The sequence below is a fragment of the Pinus tabuliformis genome, chromosome 6, assembly GCF_031772625.1.
Source record: "Pinus tabuliformis cultivar Carrire ecotype Pingquan chromosome 6, CPIR1, whole genome shotgun sequence".
In the NCBI taxonomy this organism is placed as follows: domain Eukaryota; kingdom Viridiplantae; phylum Streptophyta; class Pinopsida; order Pinales; family Pinaceae; genus Pinus; species Pinus tabuliformis.
In genome coordinates this window covers 362,290,430-362,317,265 of record NC_142292.1, presented here as the reverse complement: position 1 = coordinate 362,317,265, position 26,836 = coordinate 362,290,430, and the positions used below count along the sequence as shown (strand labels likewise).

Sequence of the window (26,836 nt, the reverse complement as noted above, 5' to 3'; positions counted from 1 at the left end):
ATTGCCCTTGAATATGTTTTATCTCCTTTCACTAAAGTTTCTTTATTTTATGTTACGTGATGTAATGGGTTCATTCCTATTTTAGTATGCGAAGAGATTGGGCTGACAAGATTTTGGAGCAACTTTTATCTAGGCCATGGATTCTATATCTGATTCATAATTCCTTACTGGACTATAAATATATCATCATAATAGATCAGACTTCAAAGAACCATTGAGAAATTTCTCTTGTACTTTATGTTCTTCTTGTTGTTAGATACATTTCCACTTGTTCTGAATCCTGATGGGTTTTCTGTGACTTGTATGGTTATCCCAGAGTGCACTTCTATGATTCCTTACTGGACTGTAAATATATCACCATAAATCAGACTTCAAAGGCCCATTGGGAAATTGCTCTTGTCCTTTATGAACTTTTCTTCTTGTTGGTATACATTTCCACTTTTTCTGAATCCTTATGGGTTTTCCGTTACTTCTATGGTTATCTAAGAGTGCACTTTTATGATTCCTCGGATACTTTTATGGAGTGGTTGTAATGAGCTTATTGCCTTTTTTTTTCGAAATTTTTAGATCTGTTTCTTCCATTCTCAGATATCTTCGAGGAACATCTTAATATCCAGTTAACATGAATTCTGAGTTTTTTGTTTGTTTGTCTTTGTAGAGTTTGCCACCTATCCTAGAAACTTGATGCTTAAATTCTTGAATATATACATGGGGTATAATAACATCAACATCATGACAACCTTATCGAACAAACTGTTGAAAAAGTTCATCCATGGGAAACATTTGTTTAATTAGAAGAGTGAGAAGATGACACGCTTAGAGTTGGTGTCCGTGTTCTCAGGAGGAATGTCATATCCCCATTTTTATTTTCCTCCATGGTGCGGCCAGGGTGGATTTCCAGGGTACGGGATGGCCAGATCATGGGTGCAGGTTTATGTCATCAGGGGTTCCGAGGGAGTTTTGAGGGGTTTTTATGGGATCCGATGGCATTCGCTTGGCATATTTTGTCACCTGCATAGATTGTCTTTTGTTCCGTTGCATTCCGACAACTTTCAAAAAATTGCATTATTATGGGGCCTAACTTAATTAATTATGCTCGAGGTGGCATTCCGGGAGGATTAATTGATGGAACACCTCAGTGTAATAGTTCTTCGGAACCAAAATGAGAAGATCTACAAGATGGGATGCTGAGAAGTGGCTTTCAGTGGTCAGAGATAGAGTATGGTGACCAATTTACCATTCTAATTGAAATAAAAAGAGGGAAAAAGTGCTGCATGATTAAAATAATAATAAAATAGGAGGTTCTAGAGGGGTCTATCAGATTTATAAAAAGAGGAGGAGGCCATTAGGGTACATCTTGGATTTGGTCTTTTTTCTTGTGTGAAAGGTTGGAGGACCCAGTTCTCTACTTCATTGGTATCCCTAGGACGAAAACCCTCAAGTGATTTAGTTAGATTGGGCGAGTACCCATCTCCCCTTGGTGAATTCATCTAGAATTCACAGGAGAGCTTAATAGTGCAGTTCATGTCAGTTTGGAGGGCTGGTCCAGTGAGCAGATAATCTTGGAGGCCAACTTTTCATCTTAGCTATTTTGGTTGTAGAAGCATGTAAACCCTAGAGTATCTATTATAATAAAAGTTGAGATTATTTTGTTCCTCTTATTTCTATCCATCATATTTTTGAGTTGCAACACTTTATTTGTTATATTTTACATGGCAATCTTATGTTGGATGAATGAAATTTCCTTGTGAAGAATTTTGTAACGACCTATCTATAAATATAGAGAACACAAGAATAATAGCAGGCATACGATGCATGCATATGATAGCTACATATGCGTGTGTCGCATACACCGCACTAGTATTTATATACTAAATTAACTATAAGTATTAAATATCATGACACTTCTTCAAATAGAAGTTCTATTCACCCATCAGGCACCCATATTGCTTAATGTATCATGAATAATGGGTAGATACTAAATTTAAAATGTATAATGTAAACATAACAATAAAAGGATAGATGCTAAAAATTAAGCTAAATCCTAAAAGATGGTTATATAATTATATATTTTAGATTTTCAATAAATTATAATAATAATATAATAAATTAATTAAAAGTAAGGTACTTAGCATAACCTTATGATCTTTATATTAAAAGAAGTACTTTACTAAACCATAAAAGAAATATATTTATTAAATGATAAAAGAAATATATTTTATTAAATCATAAAGAAATATAATTTATTGAATCATAAAGGAAATATATATACATGACCATAAAAGAAATATAGAGGATACGTGACAGGGAAGGGTGTCACCAGGAGGCTAAGCGGTGGGCTGCTGGTGGAAGAGCGGCCACCGCCAAGAAACAAGATATAAACCACCGAGAAGCATTTTGGAAGGGGGCCGGGAAGGAAGGAAAAGAACGGAGGAAGGGGAAACTGCAGAAGGGAGGACATCCATAAACTGAAGTTACCAACAGGAAGAGTGCGGTTTGTTCTGAGGTTTCTGGGCACGGGGGAACAGTCCGCTTCAACTAAGAAGCTTACTGGACTGGGTAGCGAGGTTCTGCTCAGTTTGGTTGGGTGGATTCGGTCTTTTGGTAACCGAAGCAGGGAGCTGGAGGCATCATCAACCGCAGGTGCTCAGGGAGCTAGAGGCATCATCAACCGCAAGTGCTCAGGGAGTTGGAGGCATCATCAACCGCAGGTGCACAGGTAGGTACCCTCAACAGTGTTGTTAGTTAATTCTGTAAAATTTCAGGAAATTAATTACAAGCTCATGATAAAAACCCCTTTACTGTGTTTACATTTGCTTTACGGTTGTCTCAAATTTTGTTGAAAAATTTCCAAAATTTCCCATTTGGGTTATTACAGTGGTATTAGAGCATGATTTTGGCTAGTTGTGGGTGTAAATCATAATGATGCCAAGTTTGACATATTTGCAATCAAGTTCATGGGTTATTTTTGTTGGAGACAATTATAGTTACCGAGATCATATTATTGCCGCTAATCATTTGTCGTAATTATCTTGAGGTCTGAGTTATTATTTTTTAAGGACCAAAATTGCAACTCTTGGTGTAGGTTGAGATCAATTAGAAGCCAAGTATATTATACAATAGGTTGTGAGCATCATTCTAATGGGGAAGACCATGAAACCCTTTCACGCACAAGCCAAGTAACTGAAGCCTAGAGCACATTGGTTGGAATGCACGAAGATGAAACAATTATGCATTCTGGCCAAATCGGTGAAGACAAAGCGAAGGTTTCTGTTCAGAAGTTTTGAACGCATTTGCACATGTTCGGGTTTCTACTAGGGTCGAATAATTAATTGGTGCAGCCTACCGACATTTCAAAACAGACGCACATATCGTCAACATATGATCATTATCGGATCCAATCGCGTGGGCTCTACAAAAATGTTGAACTACTCATTAAGTGATGATTGTGGTGGGCCGTTCTACTTAATGGGAGACGCACACTACACAAAAGGGGCCTTGCATGTGACCATAAGCAGCGGGGAGGAAAAAGGCCTATTGTGTAAGGATTGAAGGTCAAATTTACAGAAAAATTGCTATGAGCATGTTGATTCAGGTGGAAGCCAAACGTGACAGCCAAATGCAGTGAATATGCGTGATCAAAGTCAAGAGCCTGAAGCAGTGCGCATGGACTGCTGTTGAGCGTTGAATCATTCCCTCAACGCGAGTTAAGACACAACTAGAGCATTTCACTACGCAATAATTAAACAACTATTGTATGGTGTGATCGTTCAACGCAACAAATGTGTTATAAAGTAAACTGTATCCCTGTACGCAAAGCTGATAGATGTATCAATAATAAGTATCGTGAGGACTTGTAGTAGCTGTTGTGCGTGAGATCAAATGGCGGTGAATGCTTGTCCAGGGGTTCGATTAAATTTGGCAACTAGGGCCAAACTTCACAATGGACAACTCATATGAGGTAGCTCATATTTTTATTGGATTTCTCTCTTCGGGAGGTGTAGGATTGATTTGAAGATCATCCCATTCTGACATATACAAATGGAATTATGAATTTATTTTGATTATGGACAAATTGTCAAGGTTGGCCAGCGAACTCGTGTAGGCTCAAAAGCCCAACAGTCACGTCTATTCATCCTCAACGTTTGCATATAAATACATGGTGCCTCCTCCGCATTTGGACACTTCACTCACTCACAATCTTCTCTCTCCTTCATTTGATTAGGTACGAAATTCAGAGGCTGCTCTCCACACGTGCGAAGAAAAGGAAGGGTTTTCTGTTCCAGCCGTTGACCATAGTTGACCAAAATTGCAGAGGCTGTTTTTGACTTGCGTTGACCTGTTTTGAGTGCAGGTTTTGGTGGAGGATTTCTGTTTGAGTAGGTCGCAGTTCTGGGCACAAAATCCGAGGCAGTTTGACCTCTGTTTGACCAGCGTTGATTGTGCTAGGGCTGGCTGCTGCATTGACTTTTGTTGACCAGGTTTGACTGGACTTTTTCAGACTGTTTTTGGGCTGATTGGACTTGCTGTTGGAGGTCGAAGTTGACTGGGTTTGACCGAGCTGAATTGAGGAAGAATTCTGCCCTGTTGACCAACATTGACTTTCTGGTTAGGGCTTTCTGTTTCTTCTATTTGACTGATCAGATTTTCACTGTAATTGGGCAAGTGAATATTATACATTGTACTCTCTCTCTGCTGAACTTTTGAAGAATTATAAGAAGAATTGATCAAGGGTTTCCCCACATTGGGGTTTGTCCCTGGCTGGTGCCATATCTTGTGTCCTCTTGTCTTGGCTTGTCTTTTGTTCTATCTGCATTTTACTATCATGTTGATGTGATTGCTAAACTGGATATTGATATTGGGCTTGTAAAGAAATTGAAGTAAAATTGCTCTAAGCATAGAACATACCACTGTTATCCTAAAATTAACACTACCATATGTGGAGAATGTGATAGCGCAGGGCTATAGATCAAGTAGTTGTTTCCCAGATCTAAATTTTTCTCTTGGCATCATATTTCGTAAACCTGTGGCAGGGACGAGTTGCTTGTTGGCTGGCCGCATTTCTCTTAGCGTAAGGGTCGATTTGGTCAAGAGCCACATTAACACACTAACTGTAATCACTGGAGGATCTACAACTAAGTAAAGAGCACGAGTTTCCTTTTGAAACTGCAGTTGAGTTAGTCATGTTTCCTTATGCTCTGAAGCCACTGCCTTTTTTGTATTGCTGGGTGCATTTTAAAGAGAGTAGACTGTTGTTTGCATAGAGTAGAGCCATCTCTTCCCTGTTGGACGTGTGTGTCTTTTCCAACATCGAAAGCATGAGTTTTATTTTTAGAGAAACACAGTTGGTTGGGTGGCTGTACGTGGACATTATCAGCTAAGTGTACCCTTTGGTAGCTGTATAGAGGTGGAAAGACAACATGGTATGAAATCGACTCACTAGGGACATTTGCTACAACAGTGCAAAAATGTTGAATATCATATTGGAGGCGATGTCATGGTTTCTCCTATTACCATTAATTACTGCTGTCATGTCAAGGTATTAATACGATTTTGGTTGTCCCTGTATTTACATTAATTGCATCACTACCCTCATATGCTCGAATATCAACTCAAAATCACACCTACAGTAACAATATTGCAAACTGTTTGATGAAAGTTTCCCTTGGGTACTTCAACAAAGAACCCTTCAGTGATGACCATATGCTTTGCATGAAAATTTTCTGGGTTTGTTTGTATCAGTCTTCTTTAAATTCTGTGAATACCCGTGAGGATTTGGTTAAGGTCTGATACCCACATTATCATAAGTTGCCCTGTTGTGACGAATTTTTCCTGGGCGTATTGTCATTAGTCATAGAGTCTGTTGTCTTCCTTGCTGTACATAAGGGCTGGTATAAATGCCAGGCCATTGCTGAGTTGGGTGAGAGGTCTATGTCAATTGCTATCTTTTACTTCTATTGAGTTTGATGTACTTGCCACCATTAAGTCAAGATGGACAAAACATTCATCATCTCCCCTCACAAACTAGCAGCAACAATCAACAGAGCATTGTCCAAAGAGATACTTTATATGCTACAGCAAAAACAACCACAAAAAGAACATGAGTTGGGACCCAAAATTTATGCACTTGGAACAGCTTTGAGATGTATGGGGGTTACAACAAAAGCCCTTCTCAAACTAGAATAACTTGCTCCACTCCTCTCCAAGGTACATCTCTCAAATGGAAAGAGCTTGATTTAGGCTCTAAAACCAGCCATGCTTGCTCTGAGACAACACAATTTTTTGGAGCATCCTTGTATAGGAGTCAAACTTCCAGTTGCCTCTTATCTTAGTAGTATCATGATGCTGACCGCACCTATACCTCCTTACAGTGATGAGATTATGAGGAGAGTCTTCAGACTGATAGTGGAGACCTTTCAGGATTTGGATAACAGTGAGGGCTCTACCTTTGGGAAGAGGCTAGAGATTCTAGAAGTCATGGCCTTGGTTAGATCTTATGACCTCATGTTTGACCTGGAGTGTGACAATTTGATCTTGTAGATGTTCCAATGCTTCTTCAACATTAGGAAACATCATCCTGATACAATCATGACACATATGTAGTCCATTTTGTCCTCATGTATGGGAGGCCATGATGCCATTTGCAGGAGGTTACAGTCTAAGTTGTTGGTCATTTGGAGGGAGGAACAATTGGTCTCACCTGCTGCTTATGGATTGGCCGAAAGGTTAGTTGAGAAAAACATTGGACTCTTCAGGAGACAATTGGCCAGGAGGAGTTGCAGAGAATTTATGGTGACCAACATGTAGCAAGAATGAGTTGAGAAGGAAGGGTGTTTGCTTCACTTGCAAGGAACCTTGGGGACCTGACCACTCATGCTTGAGAGATGCAGAGGAGATGGCAGAGGTAGAGTAGGAGGATATTCCTTCTATCTTTTAGGACGAGGACTTTTCTTTGGATGTGTCCATGGGATCATACGAGGGTGTCTTTGTGGAGCATAAGCAAGCCAAATTTATATGCCAGTGTGTATGGTGAGCAGTGACTGGACCCTATGGGAGACATTCGGGAAGATGAGTCACGAGTGATGATTTAGCAGGAGCAACATATGGTGGAGCATGCGTCAACTCAGGAGGATGATATGCACAATATGCATGATGGGCCTTTTGGGGAGAGGCTATTGGAGGTTCATGTTGAGCCCATGATGGAGGAGGATGGGCAACCATCATTGGGGCCTGTTGACCACTACAGGTCAACTACCCATGCAGTACACCCCCTTTTTTTTTTGGCAAAAAGGGGCAGCACCTGATCGACGTGTCCGTGCCATCCTGCAGTCATCAGCAGCTTGATCATTTTGATTGTAAACCCAGTCTGCATGTATGAATTGTAAATAATCTTAGCAGATATGAGTCGTGTATGTAAATTACCTAGGTGGACCTAACTTTCTAGTGGTAATCTACATCCCGGAAGGTTTTTCGTCTCACCGATCCATGATCGGCAGAGTTTTCCTTCAACCTGACCCCAAAGCCGGGATGGATTTTGTCATTAGAACTTTAGGAGAATCCTAGTGTGTTAATCTGCTAGATTATAGTTGTGTCGCAGAAACTGGGTGATTTGTGAGGGTCTGTATTAAGTGGGTTTGTCCCCTTGAGATGTAAATTGTAAAAGTCATGATGTAATGTGTCTTGAGGGTTAGAAATGTTTTAATCCCCCTCATGAGTCCTAAGTCCTAGGTCCTAGGTGATGTTTCCAAAGGCTTAGTTCGATGATCCATTTAAAAAATGAATTAAAAATTAAAAAATAAATAAAAATAATAAAATAATAAAATAAATAAAAATTAAAAAATGAAATAAATAAAAAATTATAAAATAGAGCAAAAACCCTAATAATAAAATAATAATATTTTAAGTGAATGCATGCAAAATATTATTTTTTAATAATTCGACGGATGAGATTAAGAGATGTCTTGATCTCCATCGACGGTCGAGATCATGTCGACATGGATCACTCGAACTAGCCGTTGGGATCATTTCCTTTATATAGGGTGCTAGGGGTCATTTCAGATAAATTGGATCTGTGAGTCTTGTACTGAAGAAGCTCTCTTGTAATCTGTTTCTGGTTAATAAAAGAAGACTTTGGGGTCCAAAAAAAAAAAATTTGGAAAATTTCCATGTTTGCCAGATCCAATTGTTCTTGGGAAATATCACACTGAGATTCAAAATTATCTGATGTGGAATAAATGCTTATTTTAGACAGGTCTGCACATGAATGATCATCTTAAAGATTAGTTGTATCTGGTTAATGATTCATGATTTTGCGTGGTTGTTAAAAGGGACTCATCTCTTCAAAATTTAAAATCACTGGATATCGTCATTATAAGAACTCTGTGTGTTTATCGAATATCCTGCATCTGTTCTAGTCATTTGATGATAAATGATTGCTGTTCATGGTTTATGTTTCTATATCATCTAACAAGTAATCGTTTTAACAACAATCTCTTAAGGCACTGGTCTGCTAAATTAATCAAATCCTTTTAGTGCTTTTCATATCGTGTCTCCCAACCAACTGGTCAACAGTTGGTCTTTCGTCATATCATAGGGTCTACCCCCCTTAGCCGCGGGAGATAGGCTTAAACGGAGGGATCGGGGATCAGAGTGACAGCCCCCGGTCTGAGCGTTGTCGTGTCAATCTGCGCGACAACATTTTTTGGCGCCGTTGCCGGGGATACTTTATTCTCGGTATTTCAACGACTTTTCATCATTCATCATTCATCTTTCTGTCATTCGTTTGAGCTGGCAACGCCAACATTTTTTGGCGCCATTGCCGGGGATACTTTATTCTCGGTATTTCAACGACTTTTCATCATTCATCATTCATCTTTCTATCATTCGTTTGAGCCGGCAACGCCAACATTTTTTGGCGCCGTTGCCGGGGACATTTTATTCTCGGCGTTTCAACGACTTTTCATCATTCATCGTTCATCTTTCTATCATTCGTTTGAGCCGGCAACGCCAACATTTTTTGGCGCCGTTGCCGGGGACAGAGTTTTTCTATTCCTGGAGTTTCATCGGCATTCATCTTCTCATCTTTCTCATCTCTCATTTGAGCTGGCAGACTCGACCTTTGGGGTTATCATTTGGATCTTTCATTGTTTTATTTTTCGTCATATCATCAGTATCTCTTCGGTGTGTTTCTTGTTTGGGTGGCGACTCCATTTTCTCATTTTTCCCAGACAAGAAGCCTTCCTCATATCTGCTTGTGATTCCTTTTTGGATCTTAGAATCAGATTCATTGTTCAAGTGGCGACTCCACTGTTTTCATCTATTGATTTTCTTGAGCAGATATCTAGTTCTATCATCCTTTTAATCCCTTATCATTCATCATGGATTATTCATTTAAGCCATGTCGTTTTACTGAACGTCTCCATGATTTTCCGGAAGAGGCCATTCCTAAATTACCTATTTTTTCGGGTGGTGATTCAATCGCTGTTAGAAGGCATCTAGGCTTGTTTACTCGCATAATGATCATATATTGTAGATCCCCTCAGTTTAATCATGAAGATATCAAGATGCGCCTATTTGTCCTTTCTTTAGAAGATGATGCTTTGAATTGGTTTAACAATTTTCCTAAGGATTCTTTCACTTCTTTAGAAGACATTATCAATGCTTTTAAAGATAGATATGGTTATCCAAACAGCTTGCCTTCTGCCCCTAAAATTGTGCAACAGAAAGAAAGTAATCTTACAAAAGGTCCAGCTGTTGAAGAAAGATTTCAAGATCAGAATGTGTCATCAACCGGAACTATTGCAGATCAAGTTCATGATAGTGGAAAATCAGGGACAAATGACAATGAAAAGGAAGAGCAAAAGCAAATTATACGAGATCTAATGATGCTGGTAAAAAATATGGAAAGCAATCAAACTAATCTTATCAATGATGTTAAAACTTTATGCACCCATCTGGAAAAACGTAATAGGGAAGTGGAGGTCACGCAAAATCAGCATGCTAAAGAAATTGAGGACATGAAAACTAAATATGAAACAGAAATTAGAATCATGCATAGCAAGATGTCAGGATTAGAGGAAAATATGGTGACCATGAAAGCTGATCATGATAGGGAAATTAATTCTATGCAAAACAAGTTGTTAACTATGGATGAAGAAATGACTATCATGATGTTTGATCATAATAATCAGTTGGCCACCATGCAAGAAAATCATAGAGAAGAAATAAACTCCATGCAGCATTGCTTGATGAACATAAAGGAAAAGAACGATAAAGTAATAAAAGATATGGAAGAACACCATGCCAGGCAAATCAGTGATATAAAGGTTGAACACCCTGGTCAGATGGATGTTATTAAAATACAGGTTCAAAAGTTTCAACAATGGTCAGATGATAAGAGAAACCAGGGGACATCAACAGATCAGGAGCCTTCTCATTTGCTGCAACAAGCTCCATCTTATTATGAGGAGGTTATTGATTCGATTGAAAGATGGTTAATTGAAGGTGATCCAGATAGACTTAAGAATGATAAAGATCAGATGCAGGATAAAGAAAGACATACCACGCATCCTTCATCTGATAGTTTTGAAAAAGAAAGTTCCAGGTCATCAGTAATTCAACCTTCCTCAAAGAAAAAGCGTAAGAGAAAGAGAATGAGGAGAAGATTTGATGCATCAGACGGCCGCGAGCAGCTTGATTTTCGGATAGGAAAAAGTCCCACCATATGCAAAATTGGACATGGCACATCCGACAAGCAGCCGACAGATTTGCCTGAAAGCAGGCAAATGCTCAGTATGCACTATATTGAACACATCTGATGCCATGGGGCATCCTTTGTATCGTATTTCTAACCCTACTCCTTGTTTTTTCCGCATTTTCATTTCTGTTTTAGGATTAGATTTACTTTTCTAGATAGTTAATAAATGAAGAGCTTTTATCTTTCCTGTGCTTAATGTATATGATGATTTTTGGATGGACGCTACTTATTTTTGTTGTATGGATGCAGATTCTGGATTCTCACATTCCTGCAAGCAGCAACGTGTCCCCAAGTAGAGCCAGATGTTGACCACTACAGGTCAACTACCCATGCAGTACACCCCCTTTTTTTTTGGCAAAAAGGGGCAGCACCTGATCGATGTGTCCGTGCCATCCTGCAGTCATCAGCAGCTTGATCATTTTGATTGTAAACCCAGTCTGCATGTATGAATTGTAAATAATCTTAGCAGATATGAGTCGTGTATGTAAATTACCTAGGTGGACCTAACTTTCTAGTGGTAATCTACATCCCGGAAGGTTTTTCGTCTCACCGATCCATGATCGGCAGAGTTTTCCTTCAACCTGACCCCAAAGCCGGGATGGATTTTGTCATTAGAACTTTAGGAGAATCCTAGTGTGTTAATCTGCTAGATTATAGTTGTGTCGTAGAAACTGGGTGATTTGTGAGGGTCTATATTAAGTGGGTTTGTCCCCTTGAGATGTAAATTGTAAAAGTCATGATGTAATGTGTCTTGAGGGTTAGAAATGTTTTAATCCCCCTCATGAGTCCTAAGTCCTAGGTCCTAGGTGATGTTTCCAAAGGCTTAGTTCGATGATCCATTTAAAAAATGAATTAAAAATTAAAAATTAAATAAAAATAATATAATAATAAAATAAATAAAAATTAAAAAATTAAAAAATGAAATAAATAAAAAATAATAAAAAATTATAAAATAGAGCAAAAACCCTAAATAATAAAATAATAATATTTTAAGTGAATGCATGCAAAATATTATTTTTTAATAATTCGACGGATGAGATTAAGAGATGTCTTGATCTCCATCGACGGTCGAGATCATGTCGACATGGATCACTCGAACTAGCCGTTGGGATCATTTCCTTTATATAGGGTGCTAGGGGTCATTTCAGATAAATTGGATCTGTGAGTCTTGTACTGAAGAAGCTCTCTTGTAATCTGTTTCTGGTTAATAAAAGAAGACTTTGGGGTCCAAAAAAAAAAAATTTGGAAAATTTCCATGTTTGCCAGATCCAATTGTTCTTGGGAAATATCACACTGAGATTCAAAATTATCTGATGTGGAATAAATGCTTATTTTAGACAGGTCTGCACATGAATGATCATCTTAAAGATTAGTTGTATTTGGTTAATGATTCATGATTTTGCGTGGTTGTTAAAAGGGACTCATCTCTTCAAAATTTAAAATCACTGGATATCGTCATTATAAGAACTCTGTGTGTTTATCAAATATCCTGCATCTGTTCTAGTCATTTGATGATAAATGATTGCTGTTCATGGTTTATGTTTCTATATCATCTAACAAGTAATCGTTTTAACAACAATCTCTTAAGGCACTGGTCTGCTAAATTAATCAAATCCTTTTAGTGCTTTTCATATCATGTCTCCCAACCAACTGGTCGACAGTTGGTCTTTCGTCATATCATAGGGTCTACCCCCCTTAGCGGCGGGAGACAGGCTTAAACGGAGGGATCGAGGATCAGAGTGACAGCCCCCGGTCTGAGCGTTGTCGCGTCAATCTGCGCGACAACAGGGCCATTTATTGATGAGGAGTAGGCAGATGTACAAACAACTAGCAGGGTGGCAATATTTGTAGACAAATGTCCTTAGGTGGTGTGAAAGTCTGACGGATAGTTTTACAGGAGGTTGGTAGACTAGAGGAGTGTGGAGTTTCCTACCAGATGTGGGTGGATCCTTTCGAGATGGTGGTGCATCCATCCTTGGCCCGACCCAATGATGAGGTGCAGGTATTTGCACAAGAAGCTAGCAGAGCTGCAGTGCTTTCAAGGAGCAATCCTCTCCAGGACTACATATATAGGGCTTGCAACACAGTTTGGCTACTTATACCCATTATAGGGAGAGAGGCAGGGTTTTCCTGATGGACTTATCACATATACAGGTGCCTATGCATTCAATCCTTCCACAGGATCGGTTGGCGACAGATCATGAGTTGGTATCCTATTGATGGTGTGATATTCTTAGTCAGGGGCATAGTAGAGCGAGGATCCCTAGACATGTCAGATACTACATGCCCCAGTTGGCAGTGGGATACAGGTCAACAACTCCTCAATATTCGATCCCGACAGTAGGAGAGTGGGATTAGCATTGGATTGATTCAGGGGTTGGACTGGAGAGAGGTAATGAGTTAGTATTCGCTTGATGGAGCAACAATTATAGCGGAGAGAGAGCATAGTCCGAGCTATTGGACTTGGGCGATGATTAGCCATGGTGGCATTGGGATCTAGGTGGGTCTACTGGTATCAGGTTGAGGCAAATATGGACATAGGATCTAGGTATTGAGGGATCCAATCATGTTTGGATTGCTTGGAGGCATGACGTGAACCAGTGGTTCATACGGGATCCTGGTATCAGTTTGTTGATGCCTCTACAATGGATAGGTATGGATTGCTTGAGGGCAAGCAATCTTGGGGTAGGAAGATTTGTCATATCCCCATTTTTATTTTCCTCCATAGTACAACCAGGGTGGATTTCCAGGGCACGGGATGGCTAGATCATGGGAGTAGGTTTATGTCATCAGGGTTCCGAGGGAGTTTTGAGGGGTTTTTATGGGATTCGATGGCATTTGCTTGACATATTCCATCACCCACATAGTTTGTCTTTTGTTCCGTTGCATTCTGACAACTTTAAAAAAATTGCATTATTATGGGGCCTAACTTAATTAATTATGCTCGAGGTGGCATTCCAAGAGGATTAATTGATGGAACTCCTCAGTGTAATAACTTGTTGGAAGCAGAACGAGAAGATCTACAAGATGGGATGCTGAGAAGTGGCTTTCAGTGGTTGGAGAGAGTATGGTGGCCAATTTACCATAAAAAGAATATTTTAATTGAAATAAAGAGGGAAAAGTGCTCCATGATTAATAAAATAGGAGGTTCTAGAGGGGTCCATCAGATTTATAAAAAGAGGAGGAGGAGGCCATTAGGGGACATCTTGGATTTGATCTTTCTTTTTGTGTGAGATGTTGGAGGACCCGGTTCTCTACTTCATTGATAGCCCTAGGATGAAAACCCTCGGGTGATTTAGTGAGATTAGACGAGTACCCATCTCCCCTTGGTGAATTCATCCAGAATTCATAGGAGGGCTTAGCAGTGCAGCTTATGTCAGTTTGGAGGGCCGGTGCAGTGCAACAAATTATCTTGGAGGCCAACTTTTCATCTCAGCTATTTTGGTTGTAGCAACATGTAAACTGCAGATTATCTATTATAATAAAAGCTGAGATTATCTTGTTCTTCTTATTTCTGTCCATCATATTGTTGAGTTGCAACACTTTATTTGTTATATTTTACATGTCAATCTTATGTTGGATGAATGAAATTTCCCTGTGAAGAATTTTGTTGAAAATTTTGCAAAATTTTGCATTTGGGATATTACAAGGAAGTCCTTTAATCCCAAAGTTTCAAAATTCAAATATTAATTGCCTTTGGTGCAATGAGTCTCTGTTTAGTCATCTCAACATTATAGCAGCATTAACATGTTTTCTTCCTTATATATTATAATTTTTCTTCTGCTTCAAATTTTGTTCCCAGTTTATAATTATTGTCTTTAGGAGTTTTATCATTCTTTTAGGCTTACAATGAAGAAATTTTCTACGATATTGTTTTTTGAGTGTTCCATGGGGATACATCCCTCAGAGTGGGGGGCACACCTCCCACGTTTCCCATGATCCGGAATGGGAGAATGCCTGGGGAAACGTTTCCCCACATGCCCTTTTTGGGGAAACTTAGGGGGAAACATTTCCTTAGTGTGAAGGATGCATTTTCCCAAAAAGGGAACTTCTGGGCGTCTCTCCAGAAAAGGGGTGCTTTTAGGCATCCTTCAGGGAAAAGGGTGCTTTCGGGTGCCCCCCTCCGCTCCCCCCCCCAAACAAAAGTGGGACTTCTAGGCACCCCCCTGGAAAGAGGGGTGCTTGGTGATGTGCCCCCCAAACTTTTATTTATAAAGGCTTGAAAAATGAAAAAATAAAAAGCAAAAAAAAACCCTATCTCACTTTCATTTTTATTTACCTCATTCACTTTCACTACTTGATGCTAATTTTATTTTCAATATTTATTGTCCATTGTAAATTTTCAGTTTTAACTTTTGAGTCTTGACTGTAGATATTGATGACTTCAGACCAAGTCTTTGAGTCACTCTTACTATTTTTGAGTTTGAGTAATTTCAATTTACTATTTTATACTTTTATACTATTTTTCTTAGCACTATTTAGATTCTGAAATGTTGAATTTAAATCAATGTATCAATATTTTACTATTGTGTTTCATTTATGGTTTATGAATCAATGCATTTCAGTACTAAATCTTAATCTGGGTCATGTTTATATCATTTACAAATTTGCAGTTAGTGCTATATTACTATTTACTATTTACTTTCCACAATGATGAATTGACATGGGATGAATTGTTATTGTTAGAATTTGTTTCCTGGAAACTTGGTGGAACATTGGTATCTGGGTCAACTTAGTCAAACTCCTTGAGGCTAGCACCCTACCTATTGGATGGTGTATACCACTCATTTGTTTTATTCATTCATGTGATTGATTCTTAATAATAACCCCAAGGGTATTTCCATACATTTGTTACAGCTTTATACATATTTTTCTGATGTTATACTTATGTAGGCTTTTTTTTTAATATTATTTTTGGCATTTTCTAGGAGTTGTGCTTTCTCTCCACTTTGTATTCATACTGGTACACTTCAGTCACTTTATCTACTTTTGTGGTCATTCGTCAGACATTAATATAATTATCTTATCTATATTGCACTCTGTTTGGTTGTTATAGTGCTTTGGCTATGACTGTGTATCACTTGTTTTGACGTGCTTATGATTATGGTTGTGTAATATTATGCTAAGTTACCAGGATTCGGATACGGATACAGATACGGATCCGGATCCGGATACGGATCCGTTGCATTTTTGAAAAGGCAGGATCCGGATACGAGGAGGATACGGCAAGTACAAAAATATATAATAATATTTTTTAAAATTTTAGAAAATACATTTGATGTTTAAAATCAAAACCATTCATGAATCACAACATTAGAACTAAAATTATTAGATAATTTATGAATTTGAACACTGAAATGATGAAATTTAAAAACTAACAAACAAATAAACATATAAATATTAATGCTAACATATTGATATAATTGTTAAAATAAAGTTATTACATAATTTTATTTTATTTTTTAATTTATAAAAATTAAAAAATATTTTAATTTTTAACAACCTAACATAAAGATAATAAAAATAAAAAATTTAAAATAAAATACAAAACATAAGGTTTATTAAACATAAATGTATTGATTTAAAATAAATAAATAAAAATAACTTTATTATATATATTAACATCCAAATAAACTTTTTAATTAAATCAGAAATCTTTATATTATAAACTTATTTAAAAAACATATTGATTTAAAATAAATAAATTAAAATAACTTTATTATACATATATATTAACCTCAAAATAAACTTTTTAATTAAACCAGAAATCTTTATATTGAAAGGTTGTTAACAAAACTTGAAGCATATTTTTATTGAAATCTTTATCTATATCTATATACGGGAAGATGGTATTAAAAAACTTCACCCGTAATCTTAATAAAATCTTTATATATATATGCCAGATGGTATTAAAAAGCATATATAATATATATATATATCAATCAGATGGTATTAAAAACTATGATACGTAAATAAATTAAAATAACTTTATTATATATATATTAACATCCAAATAAACCAAAAAGCATATCTATCTATATATATATCAGATGGTATTAAAAACTATGATACGTAAATAAATTAAAATAACTTTATCATAATAACTTTATTATTCATATATATAAATCAAAGATCTTTATGATTGAAAGTTTATTTAAAATAAATAAAATTTTTAATTAAATCAGAGATCTTTATATTGAAAGGTATTAAGATCACTGTTTGGTATTGGTAGAAGTCACAATATGTGTTATCGTGCAAAAAGCCTGAGTTGACAATTTGAAAGCTCAGACTTCTGTATACAATTCAATATCCCATGGATTTGTATTTGATAATCTTATTTTGACAATCAGATTGATTTGGAATCTTACATTCGTGAGAGCAGGCGTATATATCAAATTATGAAACTATAAAACATGTATTACTGTATTAAAACTATGGATCGATGACGCCATGGAATCGATTTGCTGACACGCTTCAAGGCATATCTAAAGCGAGTAGTGTGTTTATATTTGACCGGAATTTATGACAACATTAAAATATTATTCAAATTCAATAAAATCAATTAAAATGTGGATAGGATAAATGATTCGATTCATATTTTATGGGAGTTGGTATAGCAGAACCGTAGTTCTTCAATTTTTTCGCCGAAGTAATTAAAAATTTGTTGCGCTGACGACTGCACTGTCCGTCTCTGAAATTTTTTCGCCGAAGTAATTAAAAAAATGTTGACGCATAATTTTATTGAAATCTATATATATATAAGCCGGCAGATGGTATTAAAAAACCACGCGTAATTTTATTTAAATCTTTATATATATACGCTGGCAGATAGACGCTGGCAGATAGTCATTAACTAAGTCACTAACTGACCGTACACGGATCCTAGCGTATCCGAATCCGTACCAGTTTCGGATTCGGGGATCCGCGGTTCCACCTCTTGCCTTCAGCGGATCCGGTAACGTAGATATTATGGTTATGGCTGTGTATCATTCGTTTTGACACTAGTGCCTTCTTTCTAGTGTACTACTGCTGATTTGCTGCTGCTGTTTTATCTTTGATTGAATTCGGGTTTGCTGTTTTGTTCACTGTTGGTCTTCTATTTCTTGTAAATTTCAACAATACATAGTTTGTTTAGAAAATTCTTCATTCTGCAAACGTCTGAATTTGTGAAGGTCACAGATCTAATTTTCTGGAACTTTAGAGGTCCGAAAAGTTCTGCTGTATTATATATGCAACTGCTAAACTTTGAAACATTTCACTCAGTGTTGCAGAACTTGAACTCAGGAATGACTCGACCTGGGTACCAAATTGTTGTGGGAGAACTAAAAAATGTTGGCAATGTAGTTGAATATTTTTCTTTTGTGTGGTAAATACCCACGGGGATTTGAACCTTGAATCTCACAATTCACATAATATTTCATAACATGGTGACTGGCAATTGAGCTACCCCCGCGAGCTGGCAAAGGAGATGAATACTAAAAAATGCATAAATTTGATTTTTTTTTTCATTTATAAATTGAAATATAAAATAATGTTCCACCAGGTTTCTGGGATGGGGGAGCATGGGAGTGGGGAGACACACATGGGCAACATATGGAAGCACCCCCACATTTTGGGGAAACTTAAGGTGGATGGGGGGACGTCAAGGTCGCTGTCTCTAAAAGTATAATAATGATCACGATGATGATAAAATGCCAACAATAACAAGTCATGTTATGCAAATTCATCATTGTGCATTGTAAATACCAAACAATAAACAATAAAATATCACTAAATTCAAAATTTTAAATGATATATCATGATTCATGTTCAGATTTAGTAATGAAATACATTGATTCTTAAACCTTAATGAAACATAAATAGAAAAATACCAATACATTGATTTAAATTCATCATTCAAGAATCTAATTAGTACTAAGAAAAATAGTAGATACTAAATTCTAAAATAGTAAATTGAAATTACTCAAATTCGAAAATAGTAGAGAGTGACAAGTCAAAGGCTCAGTTTGAAGTCATTAGTATCTAGAGCTAAGACTCAAAAGTTAAAACTTATACTTAGCAATGGAAAATGGACACTGAAAATAAAATGAGCATCAGGGAGTGAAAGTGAAGAGAAGGCAAATAAAAGTGAAAGTGAGGCAGGTTTTTTTCTTTTCTCTTATATATTTTGATTTGTTATCTTTTTTTAACAAAGAAAGTAAGACCTCCTTCTTAGCCCGAAGGCAAGAGTGAGATTTCTAGTACTAGGCCAACCCACAATTATACTCACTTAAGAGTGCTTTTCTCAAGCTTGAAGCCATTACAGTAATAATCATCAGGGCATCAAAACTCATCATTTCACTAGCAGAGATTTGAAGCTGGGTGGGAGGTAGCAGCTGGTAAACATTGAGGGACTTGGCCAGATTTGAAGTTTCAACCTGTGACCTATGGCCTCCCCGTTGGCAACATGCATTAGGCAATGGTTTGACTGATTGAAAAACCCTCGGGGGTTAAACACACACATATATAAGAACATCTATAGCTTTTGTATATAATCAATAAACTAATAAAATATATAAATCTAAAGATACATTTCAAGAGTATATTTTTTTCTTCCTTTTTCAAGGTTATGGATTCTGGAAGAACTTATACAAGTTATATCTGTTTCTATGTGTCCTTTGTGGAGTTGAACTATATCCATACTAGATAGGACTACGTAAAAATCCATACTAGATGCGTGATCTGATAACATAGATTCAGTTCTTTACATGGAGTCATTGTTTTTGTAGATCTCTATCCAAACATGGGTTGAGAGTTCATGTAAGTCAACTTTCTCTTTGAAATTTTTCCTGATCAGCTATGCATAGAGACAGATCATCTCCTCCAAAGGGAGCATCACGGTTGCAACTGTGTATGTGGGAAGCTACATAAGAAAACCATTTCATCTATAGATTCATGATCGGATATGAGATCCTTGGTTGTGTTCTTGCTTTTTTGAAAACTCTGAGGGTTCATTGAGGATTTTCTATTTTCTTTTTCCTAGGAAAAATCATAACTTTCATTAAAATGAAAAGTAACATGTTGTAGATGCATTCCTGTAGGCTGTCCAAAAGATAGGGGCCAGAACAAACGCAGCAAAAGCTGGCTGTGATAAAAAAATATAACTTATGCCTGCAGGTATTCTGACATATAATATATATGCTGACACATACTAAAGTCCAGCACAGTGTTGCGGGGGAGCGCCCCCCTCCCCCTGATCCCGCTCCTAACCCGCGCTTCGGGCCGGAGCGGGTCGGGAGCGCTCTCCCGAAATCGCTCCCGAAATGGGAGCGATTTTGGGAGTGCGCTCCCTAAATTTTTTTTCGCTCCCTGCCTTTTTGGGAGCGATTTCGGGAGCGTTTTGCCTTTTTTGCAATTTTTTTTTTTGTAGTAATGTTTGAAATGCAATTTTTTTTGAAAGAAACAAATAATTTTTGAGTGGGGCAGCTTAATGATCAAGTCTAGGCCCTAGTATTGATATGCTATTCATGGTAATGTTAAATTCTCAAAGTAAAAGGATGAAAATGACTTTTACTTAAATTTTTAACATTACCATGAAATGACTCAGGATGTTTGAGAGTGGTTCCGGCCTCATTAGATTTCATATGGAGAAAGTAGAATTTTAGATTTCATTCAAAATCCAGTAGACTTATCAGTTTTTCAGGATTTCAGGATTGGGGGATTGCAATGTTTCCATTGAATTTTGTCATGTATTAGGGTATGGAACTCGTATTTAATCAAGAGCACCAATCCCTCTATGTACCTTGATGTTAGTGACATTGGTTGTCGAACTCCTCTATCATGACCCTCCTAAAAATGTACGCATCACTCAAACAAAATCTTGACTTGACATGCTATGCTTGTTCTATCTTATGTTAATGCTTAGAGGGTGATATTAATGACAAAGATCCCTATACAGATACAGAGGTAATGACAAAGATACCTCTGGATATTAATGCTTAGAGGGTGATATTAATGACAAAGATCCTGATTTTATCATTTTCCAACAAGACTAAAAAATTAGACATTTCTTGTGGTGGTAAGAGGCCCAAGTATAAGAAATAGATAATAGATTTACTTCTCTTTTCTAGTTTCTTGTAGCTTTTATAACTATTGACTCTTTCATTTTTATTATGATATTTTTTTAAACAATATATGACAATTTAAGTTTGAAGTTGGCAATTATAACTCATTAGTAATGAATTATGAATATGATGGTTCATGAAAGTTGAAAGTTGTTTTATTTCATTTCATTTTATAACATTTCATTTCATGTTAGATATTATTTGTTGTAATGGTTACACTTAGCTTACAAGTACAACTTTGGTGATCAATGATGATAAATGTTATATATTGAATTTTGAAAGCTTGAAACTTTAAGATTGATGAATCATGAGACTCAATATGTTGTATGTTACTATGTTACTAACTTGTGGACGTGGTTGATGAAGATTATAACTTCTAGATGATTGTTGTTGTATGGTTCAATCTATGTTTTTTTTTATGTTTTTTATATCTAATTCATTATTCTACATGTTTTTGTTGACATATATGTATCAAAATATAAAAAATATAAAAAATATATATATTATATAAAAAACGCTCTGGGATTCGCTCCCAAACCGGGAGCTTCTGAAAATGTCGCTCCCGCTCCCGTTTTCGCTCCCGCTCCCCGCTTTCGCTCCCGCTCCCAAGTAACACTGGTCTAGCGTGTTGCTGAAATATAACAACCAAAAATGCTATCACTGAGATAGACCATACAATATGGGGCCAGTTATCAACGGTGTATTATTTATTTACCCAAATAATAAATGAATCACCAAAAAATAAAATCACTGCTATATTTAACTTCTAGAATTAAAAATATGCAGTGGACCAGAGAGATCTATCCCACATTGCAAAAATTAATTAACCCACCAACAATTCTCTGTCATTTCATTATCTGCAAAACCTGGGTTTTTACGACCCACAGATATACAAAGAGAAATATAATTTGGAACTTGCAACTCGGCTCCCATAGAATGAATTCGGCCTAGGTAAATCGGCCTCAAGGAAATCTACCTCCAGATGAAATTGTTTTGAAGAAATCACCCTCCAGCAATCAGATCTGCACCCTCTAGCAACTCGGCCCTACAATCTCCTCCACCTTGGTCTTCCTGGATTTGCTCAAACCCACTCGCACTTCTCCTCTTCTGCGCACTGGTCACTGATGTTGAAGAATATAGGGCAAATGTAGTTAATGAGATTCTTCTTGCATGATAACTATTTGTGAGCTATTTAACTTTACTTCTTAGCACAATATTCACTTCTTCTTATTATTAGAGAGTGTCTTCTTAGTTCATCAAATAGCTACCAAAAACAAAGAGACAAGAACACGATGTTGGATTTCTTCCAGAATCCAGGGCCAAAACCTCTCCCTCTTGGAGAGGAAAACCTGCACAAAATTCTTCTTATAGAGATTCCAATTGACAAATACCAAGACCATGATCCTTGACCTATTATACCACTCCAAGACCAAGACATCAATCCTCTTCTTACTGCTAAGATAACACTGAGGCCATTATTGCACCACCGAGATCTTCATTACTGCTGCAACACTATTGCTGCAACTTCACTGAGATCATAACCGTGTGATTGTGTCTCCATTAAGATTGAGACCATATCTATGCTAAGATCATGACTGCACCTTTGAGACAGAGTGTGTATCATAATTCTGCCGAGACTGCGACTTCATCTAGAGAGTAAGCCGAGAGAGTGTCACTTCATGATTCTCCTCTTTTCAAATATGTCGAGATTGTCACTGTATCTAGAGAGTAGGCCGAGAGAGTGTCACTTCATGATCCTCCTCTTTTCAAATATGCCGAGACTGTAGTGTTGCTTCTGTGATCACTGAGACAGGGAGGAGGCCGAGATTATATTCCTTAAGACAGTGAGGAGACTGAGAACATTCATCTTGATAGTACCCATCTGAAGAACAAAGATTTCAGAGATTTTCGAGATCTTGAGACTGTGATTACTCACTGTAATCACCACCGAAACTTCAGAGACATCCGAGATTATGTTTCCCTGTAATGTGGATACTTTCCACACCTATATATAGTAGTTAGTCTTGTATATAAGCCGACATAAGTGATGGGATCGATGTGACTTCCTTTTGAGCCGACATGATTGTGATTTATCTTGTTTGGAGGCCGACTTCATCAAGAGTGATGATGCTTGTCTTTGGAGGGCATTTAGACTTTTCTATAGACTTGAATACAATACACGTGCTCGAGAAGAGCTCTTTATTCATGACTTTGACCATTTGACCTTTAAATATAAATCCTAAGGCTCTCAATGGGAGCCATCTATAAAATAAACCTCTTTCTCATGAAATCCATGTAGCAAGGCATAATAACAAATTCATTTTCTTGTTTACAAAAATCATAATTACAATGTCATGAAGACTGAACCTAGTTACACTTTCTTCAACGCTCCCTCTTAACTAAGGAAGTATTCATGATGGTACTTGGTCATTCTCAATCTGAAGAATTTCTCATAAAAAGAATCAGATTGGTAAACCATCTGTATAGCATCATAGTAACCAACATTGTTTCCACAGCAAGGCCTTGACTAACAACTCTATCTCTCATTAGATCAGAGCACAATGTTGGCGAGACCAAAGATTATAGACACCTTCATCATTGTCTCTCAAGGTACATACCCACCCGAGTGTTCACGGAGTATGACCTTCTAGGACTATTCTTATCTTGTGTTCCCAGCCCTCAAAGAATATCAGTCCTATTGCCTACTCTTATCTTGGATGCCCTACACATCCTCAAAGAGCATCGGATGCCAGATGATTACCAAATCCTCCATTCTTTCTTCCCAGATGAAGACAAGAATGTTGTGTCTATCTCACCCTCTCAATTAGGGAGGATATGCCCATTCCTGTAAAGGTATGTACCCAAGTTCCCTCTGATCAGGAACTTGTCCAAGTTCCCTCTTAATTAGGGACTTGTCAGAGCTCCCTCTTAACTAGGGACCCTCCTTTTCATCAACAACTTCTTCTTCGTGGGTCCTTCAACTGCTTGATCAATTTCTTTCCTTGATGTCATGAAATTCAGTTGAGCTTCTTCCTTGTAGGGCATTAGCTATCCATCACTTTCCTTCTTAGTTCATCATGTCATTCCTTTCTTATGGAGAGTGGCCTTCTTGATACATATCTGGAACCTTCGTCATATGGCTACTTCTTCCTCATCATGTTTCTCTCAAGGATTTCCATCCACCACATGAATGCTAGTTGTACTTGTACTTACAACTCTTGTTCCAGTAGCCTTGCATGAACTCATCCAAATATTATTCAAGAAATCAAAATATAACATTAAATCAAATAATACTTAAGATGGCTCTTCATCATGACATCTTTCTATAGGTATCAACATCCTGCATACATGTTGACACATCTCCCAAAAATATCCATTGTCAAGTGTTTTCATCTTATTCAAACTTCCATCAGAGTCTTCATATCTTTTTGGGAGATTTCCTAGTCAAATCTTCTTGGTCTTTTGGATGTTGATTGTCTTCATTGTGGTTGCATATCTCACGATCTCTTCCTTCCTCACACATTCCATTTCCAGGAGCTTTCAATCAGAGTTTCTTGATTGTAGTCAAACACCTTATACTTCATATGAGGACATATTGTTGAAAATAGCAACAAGAAATGCTAAAATAGAAGTGCTAAATTTAGCACTGCTATAAATAGCATTTCAGGATACCTTCCTATTTTAGTTAGTCCCTGAACTAAAATAGAGAAGTAAAATTCAAATTTGATCTTAGTAGCTGTTTGTAAAACAATTAATTAATTCATCTTGAGTTAATTAGTTGTAGAAAATCAAACATGAAGTCTATGTGAAGACATGCAACAGTTTCTCCATTGGTTGAGGAATTTATCCATCAGTTAAAGAGATGAAGACATGCAACAATTTCTCCATTGATTGAGGAATTTATCCATCAGTTAACGAGATAAGGATGAGTTGTAATTTGGGTTGTAATTAGTTAGCTCAGTTAACTGAGTTAAGTCCAGTTAGATTAGTTCAAATAGTTTGTTGAACTAATTGTAAGTTGAGTTAGTTAATGCATGCATGCATGTAACTGCTGCACTTCAGATAACTGGATATTCTCTCATAAATAACTCATGCATGTCAGTTCAGTTAGAGACCCAGTTGAGATCAGATGGAGGGACAATGTACTATCAGTTGCAGGAATATTCCATTGTGAATATCTCTTGCATGCAGAGGGAATTCATTCCTTGAGGATTGTGCAGTTACTTCTTCAGTTTAGTGAGTGTGTGATGAGGCCAATTACACAGGTGGCATCATTGGACCCCAAGAAAAACTGCGCAAGGAAATAGGAGGCTTGGAGGGCTGAGGAAAGACATATCTCTTGTCTATTCAGTCTGTGCGCTGTGTTGTTTGATTGCAGAGAGAGCAGGATAGCTTGAGCGCTGATTCTTTTGTAATCTGAACATATTTCCACTTGTATGATAATACAGAGATTGGGGTTTTAGGCTGAGGCTTTTTTCGAGTTATTCTTCTGTGTTCAAGTGTGATTGATTTCTCTTCATCTGTTATATGTGTTCTATTTGATCTTGCTCAATTTGATTAAGCTTCCGCAAAGTTTGTTGTAGAAGTAGATTTTGTATTTTGCTTTAGTATATTGCATAAGCTGTTGATCTACAGTGGGAAATTCTACACATATTATGTTGATTTCATCTAGTGTGATTTATACCTTCCTGCATCCTTTCAGAGGAGGAGATCCTTTTTCTCTTGATCATGCTTCTCAAGATAGAAGTAGTGATCCATGTTACCTGCAACCATATGACATGACTTTATAATATTAAATACAAACATACATACCTCATTTTACCTTTAGGTCATCTAGGCTTCTTCCAACAACTTCCTTGATTGAAAAGATCTTCAATCCCTTGATCTATGTCATTTCTCATGTCATCATACCATCATCTCATGAATTCCATAAGTTGGATTTCCTGATGAAACACTTGCTTCCTTTCTAGATTAGTGAACCCTCTGTTGAGGATTCCATCAAAGAATCTTGAGGATCTTGCATATCCCCATCTGGCAGATGTTTCCTTTTTGACTTGATGTATGATGAGCCTTGTCCTGGATGACTTCTTCCTTTCCTTTAATGTCCAATGAGGTTCCCAAGAGCTATATCCTTCATGTTTGATTGTCATGGATTTTGTCCTTCATGATTCCCATGGTGATGTCACGAGCTCTTGTTTCTAATGCTTCCATGATGCCATGATACATCTTATTATCATGGTCATATCTGTAATAAAAGATTTAGGAGCTTATGATAGGATCCTTTTGTGAGGGATATCATCTCAATCATAGTAGAGATTTGTTACTTCCTCTTTCCTTTGTCCTTTAATTCAGCTTCCTCCATCCTTCCGACAATATGAGTTTTCTTTTCATAGCAATGAATCTTAGTTAACTATTTGAGGATCAAACTTCCCTTTCCTTTCTGTACATGAGTCCTTTAACCTTCAATACTTTTGCCATCAACTTTTCTCTATCTAGCATAGAGACCACAATTTGTTGAATGAGGTAACTTTCTTGTTCATGGACATTTGTTACCTTGCCTATTAGTTAGAACAATGATGATTATCTTCATCTCCCAATTGAGATCTTATGAAGATATTCCTTCATTCTTTGATACCTTCAATCAAGTCTAAGTGATTTGACCTTCTTCACTGTATTTCAAAGAGTATATCTTCTAGCATTTCATATCTCTCTTTTATGTCACCTCTCTTGCTACATAGGGATGAGAGGACCTAGGACTGATTTCATATGACTTCTCTTCCGGGGACTATATCTATCCTCCTTTCTTATGCAAGGAATCTTGATGGCCCAACCGATTTATAGATCTCCTTGCAAACACGAAGTCATTTAACCAACCTTGATTATAGAATGAAAAGATTCTTACTTGACATGTGAAGATGAAATCTTCACCTTGATTGCTTTGATGATGGTTGAAGAAGATATATTAGAGCTTCTTCTT

The 26,836-nt window shown here is 37.1% G+C and overlaps 1 protein-coding gene across 1 annotated transcript in view; it reads left to right on the top strand.

Moving 5' to 3' along the window:
• The window catches only part of LOC149258799 (subtilisin-like protease SBT6.1), a 327,819-nt gene that overhangs the window by 51,300 nt on the left and 249,683 nt on the right, over positions 1-26,836 (top strand).